At 35.4% G+C, this 10326-nt stretch overlaps 8 non-coding genes across 8 annotated transcripts; 5 read left to right on the top strand and 3 right to left on the bottom strand.

Moving 5' to 3' along the window:
- Positions 1-942: 942 nt before the first annotated feature.
- TRNAE-CUC lies at positions 943-1015 on the top strand. The gene has a single exon. It is a non-coding gene; the product is annotated as a tRNA-Glu (tRNA).
- A 1108-nt stretch (positions 1016-2123) lies between these two features.
- Positions 2124-2195, top strand: TRNAE-CUC. The gene has a single exon. It is a non-coding gene; the product is annotated as a tRNA-Glu (tRNA).
- Positions 2196-3440: 1245 nt separating this feature from the next.
- On the bottom strand, positions 3441-3526 carry TRNAM-CAU. Its single transcript is given in 2 exon segments — positions 3441-3476; positions 3489-3526. It is a non-coding gene; the product is annotated as a tRNA-Met (tRNA).
- Positions 3527-4623: 1097 nt separating this feature from the next.
- TRNAM-CAU lies at positions 4624-4709 on the bottom strand. The gene is given in 2 exon segments: positions 4624-4659; positions 4672-4709. It is a non-coding gene; the product is annotated as a tRNA-Met (tRNA).
- A 932-nt stretch (positions 4710-5641) lies between these two features.
- TRNAE-CUC lies at positions 5642-5716 on the top strand. Its single transcript has one exon. It is a non-coding gene; the product is annotated as a tRNA-Glu (tRNA).
- A 1115-nt stretch (positions 5717-6831) lies between these two features.
- TRNAE-CUC lies at positions 6832-6904 on the top strand. Its single transcript has one exon. It is a non-coding gene; the product is annotated as a tRNA-Glu (tRNA).
- Positions 6905-9188: 2284 nt separating this feature from the next.
- Positions 9189-9260, top strand: TRNAE-CUC. Its single transcript has one exon. It is a non-coding gene; the product is annotated as a tRNA-Glu (tRNA).
- Positions 9261-9328: 68 nt separating this feature from the next.
- On the bottom strand, positions 9329-9413 carry TRNAM-CAU. Its single transcript is given in 2 exon segments — positions 9329-9364; positions 9376-9413. It is a non-coding gene; the product is annotated as a tRNA-Met (tRNA).
- Positions 9414-10326: the final 913 nt, after the last annotated feature.

Here is a 10326-nt window from a genome sequence, read left to right as displayed (position 1 = left end):
GTGGCAATGACCATTACGTCCCCGTACGTTCCTTTTTTAAATTACCAGTGCATTTGTGTTAAGGAATTGTAGGCCACTAGATAATGCAAGATCAATGGTGTGCAAAGACGATTGTTATACCGTGGACCATGGTCCACACAGTTGAGTGGACCATGTTCCGAAAATGGCGTCGTGTCTTTAAGTAAAGAATTACCGCCGTTAAATTTTAACATCTCGTATTTTTGTGTGTTTATAATAAATGAAACTACAGTGTGTTTCAAATTAAACTGAATAATTTGTCTCGCATATATTGTCAAATGAAAATGTAATTGAATTGAAATGATACTTTAGTTGTGTTGAAACGAAACTGCAGTATGTATAAATGAAATTGAATAGCATGTCTCACATATTGAGTGTATATTGTCAAATAGAATTGTATTTGAATTGAAATGATACTTTAGTTTTGCTGAAATGAAACTACAGCATGTATAAAAGGAAACTGAATAACATGTCTCACGTATTGAGTGTTATATTGTCAAATGAGACTGTGGTTATATCAAAATGATACTTTAGTTGTGTTTTAATGAAACTACAGTGTATATAAAATGAAATCGTAGTTGAATTAGAATTATAATTTAGTGGTGTTGTAACAATACTACAGTGAGTATAAAATAGAATTCAATAACAAGTCTCATTGTAATAAGACTATTGTACATATAATGTCGAATGGAACTGCAGTTGAAACAAAATGAAACTTTAGTTGTGCTGATATGAAACTACAATATAATAAAATGAAACTGGATATGTTATACAAACCGAACTAATTACACAGAACGGGTGCGGTGCCGTTTATTTTCATTAAAAGAAACGACTCCGTTTTGGACAATGGTCCACACAGCTGTGTGGACAAGGTCCACAGTCAAATTTTGCCGATATTCAGAAGATGAAAAAGTGAACAATGAATCCGTTGTAGTCTAGTTGGTTAGGATACTCGGCTCTCACCCGAGAGACCCGGGTTCAATTCCCGGCAACGGAAATATTTTTTGTTCTTTTATTTTTTGCACTGCTAGTTCACGGCGAGGGAAAAACCACATTTTGGAATATGGGGTGAGAGAGGCTCGAACTCTCGACCTCAGGATCACTCAGAAGCTATGAGACCTACGCGCTAGCCAACTGCGCCACCACCCACGTTGATACGTGGCAATGACCATTACGTCCCCGTACGTTCCTTTTTTAAAATTACCAGTGCATTTGTGTTAAGGAATTGTAGGCCACTAGATAATGCAAGATCAATGGTGTGCAAAGACGATTGTTATACCGTGGACCATGGTCCACACAGTTGAGTGGACCATGTTCCGAAAATGGCGTCGTGTCTTTAAGTAAAGAATTACCGCCGTTAAATTTTAACAGATCTCGTATTTTTGTGTGTTTATAATAAAATGAAACTACAGTGTGTTTCAAATTAAACTGAATAATTTGTCTCGCATATATTGTCAAATGAAAATGTAATTGAATTGAAATGATACTTTAGTTGTGTTGAAACGAAACTGCAGTATGTATAAAATGAAATTGAATAGCATGTCTCACATATTGAGTGTATATTGTCAAATAGAATTGTATTTGAATTGAAATGATACTTTAGTTTTGCTGAAATGAAACTACAGCATGTATAAAGGAAACTGAATAACATGTCTCACGTATTGAGTGTTATATTGTCAAATGAGACTGTGGTTATATCAAAATGATACTTTAGTTGTGTTTTAATGAAACTACAGTGTATATAAAATGAAATCGTAGTTGAATTAGAATTATAATTTAGTGGTGTTGTAACAATACTACAGTGAGTATAAAATAGAATTCAATAACAAGTCTCATTGTAATAAGACTATTGTACATATAATGTCGAATGGAACTGCAGTTGAAACAAAATGAAACTTTAGTTGTGCTGATATGAAACTACAATATAAATAAAATGAAACTGGATATGTTATACAAACCGAACTAATTACACAGAACGGGTGCGGTGCCGTTTATTTTCATTAAAAGAAACGACTCCGTTTTGGACAATGGTCCACAGCTGTGTGGACCAAGGTCCACAGTCAAATTTTGCCGATATTCAGAAGATGAAAAAGTGGAACAATGAATCCGTTGTAGTCTAGTTGGTTAGGATACTCGGCTCTCACCCGAGAGACCCGGGTTCAATTCCCGCAACGAAACTATTTTTTGTTCTTTTATTTTTTGCACTGCTAGTTCACGGCGAGGGGAAAAACCACATTTGGAATATGGGGTGAGAGAGGCTCGAACTCTCGACCTCAGGATCACTCAGAAGCTATGAGACCTACGCGCTAGCCAACTGCGCCACCACCCACGTTGATACGTGGCAATGACCATTACGTCCCCGTACGTTCCTTTTTTAAATTACCAGTGCATTTGTGTTAAGGAATTGTAGGCCACTAGATAATGCAAGATCAATGGTGTGCAAAGACGATTGTTATACCGTGGACCATGGTCCACACAGTTGAGTGGACCATGTTCCGAAAATGGCGTCGTGTCTTTAAGTAAAGAATTACCGCCGTTAAATTTTAACAGATCTCGTATTTTTTGTGTGTTTATAATAAAATGAAACTACAGTGTGTTTCAAATTAAACTGAATAATTTGTCTCGCATATATTGTCAAATGAAAATGTAATTGAATTGAAATGATACTTTAGTTGTGTTGAAACGAAACTGCAGTATGTATAAAATGAAATTGAATAGCATGTCTCACATATTGAGTGTATATTGTCAAATAGAATTGTATTTGAATTGAAATGATACTTTAGTTTTGCTGAAATGAAACTACAGCATGTATAAAAGGAAACTGAATAACATGTCTCACGTATTGAGTGTTATATTGTCAAATGAGACTGTGGTTATATCAAAATGATACTTTAGTTGTGTTTTAATGAAACTACAGTGTATATAAAATGAAATCGTAGTTGAATTAGAATTATAATTTAGTGGTGTTGTAACAATACTACAGTGAGTATAAAATAGAATTCAATAACAAGTCTCATTGTAATAAGACTATTGTACATATAATGTCGAATGGAACTGCAGTTGAAACAAAATGAAACTTTAGTTGTGCTGATATGAAACTACAATATAAATAAAATGAAACTGGATATGTTATACAAACCGAACTAATTACACAGAACGGGTGCGGTGCCGTTTATTTTCATTAAAAGAAACGACTCCGTTTTGGACAATGGTCCACACAGCTGTGTGGACCAAGGTCCACAGTCAAATTTTGCCGATATTCAGAAGATGAAAAAAACAATGAATCCGTTGTAGTCTAGTTGGTTAGGATACTCGGCTCTCACCGAGAGACCCGGGTTCAATTCCGGCAACGGAAACTATTTTTGTTCTTTTATTTTTGCACTGCTAGTTCACGGCGAGGGAAAAAACCACATTGTGGAATATGGGGTGAGAGAGGCTCGAACTCTCGACCTCAGGATCACTCAGAAAGCTATGAGACCTACGCGCTAGCCAACTGCGCCACCACCCCACGTTGATACGTGGCAATGACCATTACGTCCCCGTACGTTCCTTTTTTAAAATTACCAGTGCATTTGTGTTAAGGAATTGTAGGCCACTAGATAATGCAAGATCAATGGTGTGCAAAGACGATTGTTATATACCCGTGGACCATGGTCCACACAGTTGAGTGGACCATGTTCCGAAAATGGCGTCGTGTCTTTAAGTAAAGAATTACCGCCGTTAAATTTTAACAGATCTCGTATTTTTTGTGTGTTTATAATAAAATGAAACTACAGTGTGTTTCAAATTAAACTGAATAATTTGTCTCGCATATATTGTCAAATGAAAATGTAATTGAATTGAAATGATACTTTAGTTGTGTTGAAACGAAACTGCAGTATGTATAAAATGAAATTGAATAGCATGTCTCACATATTGAGTGTATATTGTCAAATAGATTGTATTTGAATTGAAATGATACTTAGTTTTGCTGAAATGAACTACAGCATGTATAAAAGAAACTGAATAACATGTCTCACGTATTGAGTGTTATATTGTCAAATGAGACTGTGGTTATATCAAAATGATACTTTAGTTGTGTTTTAATGAACTACAGTGTATATAAAATGAAATCGTAGTTGAATTAGAATTATAATTTAGTGGTGTTGTAACAAGACTACAGTGAGTATAAAATAGAATTCAATAACAAGTCTCATTGTAATAAGATCTATTGTACATATAATGTCGAATGGAACTGCAGTTGAAACAAAATGAAACTTTAGTTGTGCTGATATGAAACTACAATATAAATAAAATGAAACTGGATATGTTATACAAACCGAACTAATTACACAGAACGGGTGCGGTGCCGTTTATTTTCATTAAAAGAAACGACTCCGTTTTGGACAATGGTCACAGTGTGTGGACAAGTCCACAGTCAAATTTTGCCGATATTCAGAAGATGAAAAAGTGAACAATGAATCCTGTTGTAGTCTAGTTGGTTTAGGATACTCGGCTTCTCACCCGAGAGACCGGGTTCAATTCCGGCAACGGAAACTATTTTTTGTTCTTTTATTTTTTGCATCTGCTAGTTCACGGCGAGGGGAAAAACACATTTGTGGAATATGGGGTGAGAGAGGCTCGAACTCTCGACCTCAGGATCACTCCAGAAGCTATGAGACCTACGCGCTAGCCAACTGCGCCACCACCCCAGTTGATACGTGGCAATGACCATTACGTCCCCGTACGTTCCTTTTTTAAATTACCAGTGCATTTGTGTTAAGGAATTGTAGGCCACTAGATAATGCAAGATCAATGGTGTGCAAAGACGATTGTTATACCGTGGACCATGGTCCACAGTTGAGTGGACCATGTTCCGAAATGGCGTCGTGTCTTTAAGTAAAGAATTACCGCCGTTAAATTTTAACAGATCTCGTATTTTTTGTGTGTTTATAATAAAATGAAACTACAGTGTGTTTCAAATTAAACTGAATAATTTGTCTCGCATATATTGTCAAATGAAAATGTAATTGAATTGAAATGATACTTTAGTTGTGTTGAAACGAAACTGCAGTATGTATAAAATGAAATTGAATAGCATGTCTCACATATATGAGTGTATATTGGTCAAATAGAATTGTATTTGAATTGAAATGATACTTTAGTTTTGCTGAAATGAAACTACCATGTATAAAAGAAACTGAATAACATGTCTCACGTATTGAGTGTTATATTGTCAAATGAGACTGTGGTTATATCAAAATGATACTTTAGTTGTGTTTTAATGAAACTACAGTGTATATAAAATGAAATCGTAGTTGAATTAGAATTATAATTTAGTGGTGTTTGTAACAAGACTACAGTGAGTATAAAATAGAATTCAATAACAAGTCTCATTGTAATAAGACTATTGTACATATAATGTCGAATGGAACTGCAGTTGAAACAAAATGAACTTTAGTTGTGCTGATATGAAACTACAATATAAATAAAATGAAACTGGATATGTTATACAAACCGAACTAATTACACAGAACGGGTGCGGTGCCGTTTATTTTCATTAAAAGAAAACGACTCCGTTTTGGACAATGGTCCACAGTCAAATTTTGCCGATATTCAGAAGATGAAAAAGTGGAACAATGAATCTGTTGTAGTCTAGTTGGTTAGGATACTCGGCTCTCACGCTCGAGAGACCCGGGTTCAATTCTCGGCAACGGAAACTATTTTTTGTTCTTTTATTTTTTGGCACTGCTAGTTCACGGCGGAGGGGAAAAACCACATTTGTGGAATATGGGGTGAGAGGAGGCTCGAATCTCGACCTCAGGATCACTCAGAAGCTATGAGACCTAACGCGCTAGCCAACTGCGCCACCACCCACGTTGATACGTGGCAATGACATACGTCCCGTACGTTCCTTTTTTTAAATTACCAGTGCATTTGTGTTAAGGAATGTTAGGCACTAGATAATGCAAGATCAATGGTGTGCAAAGACGATTGTTATACCGTGGACCATGGTCCACACAGTTGAGTGGACCATGTTCCGAAAATGGCGTCGTGTCTTTAAGTAAAGAATTACCGCCGTTAAATTTTAACAGATCTCGTATTTTTTGTGTGTTTTATAATAAAATGAAACTACAGTGTGTTTCAAATTAAACTGAATAATTTTCTCGCATATATTGTCAAATGAAAATGTAATTGAATTGAAATGATACTTTAGTTGTGTTGAAACGAAACTGCAGTATGTATAAAATGAAATTGAATAGCATGTCTCACATATTGAGTGTATATTGTCAAAATAGAATTGTATTTGAATTGAAATGATACTTTAGTTTTGCTGAAATGAAACTACAGCATGTATAAAAGGAAACTGAATAACATGTCTCACGTATTGAGTGTTATATTGTCAAATGAGACTGTGGTTATATCAAAATGATACTTTAGTTGTGTTTTAATGAAACTACAGTGTATATAAAATGAAATCGTAGTTGAATTAGAATTATAATTTAGTGGTGTTGTAACAATACTACAGTGAGTATAAAATAGAATTCAATAACAAGTCTCATTGTAATAAGACTATTGTACATATAATGTCGAATGGAACTGCAGTTGAAACAAAATGAAACTTTAGTTGTGCTGATATGAAACTACAATATAAATAAAATGAAACTGGATATGTTATACAAACCGAACTAATTACACAGAACGGGTGCGGTGCCGTTTATTTTCATTAAAGAAAACGACTCCGTTTTGGACAATGGTCCACACAGCTGTGTGGACCAAGGTCCACAGTCAAATTTTGCCGATATTCAGAAGATGAAAAAGTGGAACAATGAATCCGTTGTAGTCTAGTTGGTTAGGATACTCGGCTCTCACCCGAGAGACCCGGGTTCAATTCCCGGCAACGGAAAATATTTTTTGTTCTTTTATTTTTTGCACTGCTAGTTCGGGCGAGGGGAAAAACCACATTTGGAATATGGGGTGAGAGAGGCTCGAACTCTCGACCTCAGGATCACTCAGAAGCTATGAGACCTACGCGCTAGCCAACTGCGCCTCCACCCCACGTTGATACGTGGCAATGACCATTACGTCCCCGTACGTTCCTTTTTTAAATTACCAGTGCATTTGTGTTAAGGAATTGTAGGCCACTAGATAATGCAAGATCAATGGTGTGCAAAGACGATTGTTATACCGTGGACCATGGTCCACACAGTTGAGTGGACCATGTTCCGAAAATGGCGTCGTGTCTTTAAGTAAAGAATTACCGCCGTTAAATTTTAACAGATCTCGTATTTTTTGTGTGTTTATAATAAAATGAAACTACAGTGTGTTTCAAATTAAACTGAATAATTTGTCTCGCATATATTGTCAAATGAAAATGTAATTGAATTGAAATGATACTTTAGTTGTGTTGAAACGAAACTGCAGTATGTATAAAATGAAATTGAATAGCATGTCTCACATATTGAGTGTATATTGTCAAATAGAATTGTATTTGAATTGAAATGATACTTTAGTTTTGCTGAAATGAAACTACAGCATGTATAAAAGGAAACTGAATAACATGTCTCACGTATTGAGTGTTATATTGAATGAGACTGTGGTTATATCAAAATGATACTTTAGTTGTGTTTTAATGAAACTACAGTGTATATAAAATGAAATCGTAGTTGAATTAGAATTATAATTTAGTGGTGTTGTAACAATACTACAGTGAGTATAAATAGAATTCAATAACAAGTCTCATTGTAATAAGACTATTGTACATATAATGTCGAATGGAACTGCAGTTGAAACAAAATGAAACTTTAGTTGTGCTGATATGAAACTACAATATAAATAAAATGAAACTGGATATGTTATACAAACCGAACTAATTACACAGAACGGGTGCGGTGCCGTTTATTTTCATTAAAAGAAACGACTCCGTTTTGGACAATGGTCCACACAGCTGTGTGGACCAAGGTCCACAGTCAAATTTTGCCGATATTCAGAAGATGAAAAAGTGGAACAATGAATCGTTGTAGTCTAGTTGGTTAGGATACTCGGCTCTCACCCGAGAGACCGGGTTCAATTCCGGCAACGGAAAATATTTTTTGTTCTTTTATTTTTTGCACTGCTAGTTCACGGCGAGGGGAAAAACCACATTTTGGAATATGGGTGAGAGAGGCTCGAACTCTCGACCTCAGGATCACTCAGAAGCTATGAGACCTACGCGCTAGCCAACTGCGCCACCACCCCACGTTGATACGTGGCAATGACATTACGTCCCGGTACGTTCCTTTTTTAAATTACCAGTGCATTTGTGTTAAGGAATTGTAGGCCACTAGATAATGCAAGATCAATGGTGTGCAAAGACGATTGTTATACCGTGGACATGGTCCACAGTTGAGTGGACCATGTTCCGAAAATGGCGTCGTGTCTTTAAGTAAAGAATTACCGCCGTTAAATTTTAACAGATCTCGTATTTTTTGTGTGTTTATAATAAAATGAAACTACAGTGTTTTCAAATTAAACTGAATAATTTGTCTCGCATATATTGTCAAATGAAAATGTAATTGAATTGAAATGATACTTTAGTTATGTTGAACGAAACTGCAGTATGTATAAAATGAAATTGAATAGCATGTCTCACATATTGAGTGTATATTGTCAATAGAATTGTATTTGAATTGAAATGATACTTTAGTTTTGCTGAAATGAAACTACAGCATGTATAAAAGGAAACTGAATAACATGTCTCACGTATTGAGTGTTATATTGTCAAATGAGACTGTGGTTATATCAAAATGATACTTTAGTTGTGTTTTAATGAAACTACAGTGTATATAAAATGAAATCGTAGTTGAATTAGAATTATAATTTAGTGGTGTTGTAACAATACTACAAGTGAGTATAAAATAGAATTCAATAACAAGTCTCATTGTAATAAGACTATTGTACATATAATGTCGAATGGAACTGCAGTTGAAACAAAATGAAACTTTAGTTGTGCTGATATGAAACTACAATATAAATAAAATGAAACTGGATATGTTATACAAACCGAACTAATTACACAGAACGGGTGCGGTGCCGTTTATTTTCATTAAAAGAAACGACTCCGTTTTGGACAATGGTCCACACAGCTGTGTGGACCAAGGTCCACAGTCAAATTTTGCCGATATTCAGAAGATGAAAAGTGGAACAATGAATCCGTTGTAGTCTAGTTGGTTAGGATACTCGGCTCTCACCCGAGAGACCCGGGTTCAATTCCGGCAACGGAAAATATTTTTTGTTCTTTTATTTTTTGCACTGCTAGTTCACGGCGAGGGAAAAACCACATTTTGGAATATGGGGTGAGAGAGGCTCGAACTCTCGACCTCAGGATCACTCAGAAGCTATGAGACCTACGCGCTAGCCAACTGCGCCACCACCCCACGTTGATACGTGGCAATGACCATTACGTCCCCGTACGTTCCTTTTTTAAATTACCAGTGCATTTGTGTTAAGGAATTGTAGGCCACTAGATAATGCAAGATCAATGGTGTGCAAAGACGATTGTTATACCGTGGACATGGTCCACACAGTTGAGTGGACCATGTTCCGAAAATGGCGTCGTGTCTTTAAGTAAAGAATTACCGCCGTTAAATTTTAACAGATCTCGTATTTTTTGTGTGTTTATAATAAAATGAAACTACAGTGTGTTTCAAATTAAACTGAATAATTTGTCTCGCATATATTGTCAAATGAAAATGTAATTGAATTGAAATGATACTTTAGTTGTGTTGAAACGAAACTGCAGTATGTATAAAATGAAATTGAATAGCATGTCTCACATATTGAGTGTATATTGTCAAATAGAATTGTATTTGAATTGAAATGATACTTTAGTTTTGCTGAAATGAAACTACAGCATGTATAAAAGGAAACTGAATAACATGTCTCACGTATTGAGTGTTATATTGTCAAATGAGACTGTGGTTATATCAAAATGATACTTTAGTTGTGTTTTAATGAAACTACAGTGTATATAAAATGAAATCGTAGTTGAATTAGAATTATAATTTAGTGGTGTTGTAACAATACTACAGTGAGTATAAAATAGAATTCAATAACAAGTCTCATTGTAATAAGACTATTGTACATATAATGTCGAATGGAACTGCAGTTGAAACAAAATGAAACTTTAGTTGTGCTGATATGAAACTACAATATAAATAAAATGAAACTGGATATGTTATACAAACCGAACTAATTACACAGAACGGGTGCGGTGCCGTTTATTTTCATTAAAAGAAACGACTCCGTTTTGGACAATGGTCCACATAGCTGTGTGGACCAAGGTCCACA

The sequence above is a fragment of the Ipomoea nil genome, unplaced genomic scaffold (assembly GCF_001879475.1).
Source record: "Ipomoea nil cultivar Tokyo-kokei standard unplaced genomic scaffold, Asagao_1.1 scaffold2504, whole genome shotgun sequence".
NCBI lineage: Eukaryota > Viridiplantae > Streptophyta > Magnoliopsida > Solanales > Convolvulaceae > Ipomoea > Ipomoea nil.
This window is presented reverse-complemented; position numbering and strand designations above follow the sequence as displayed.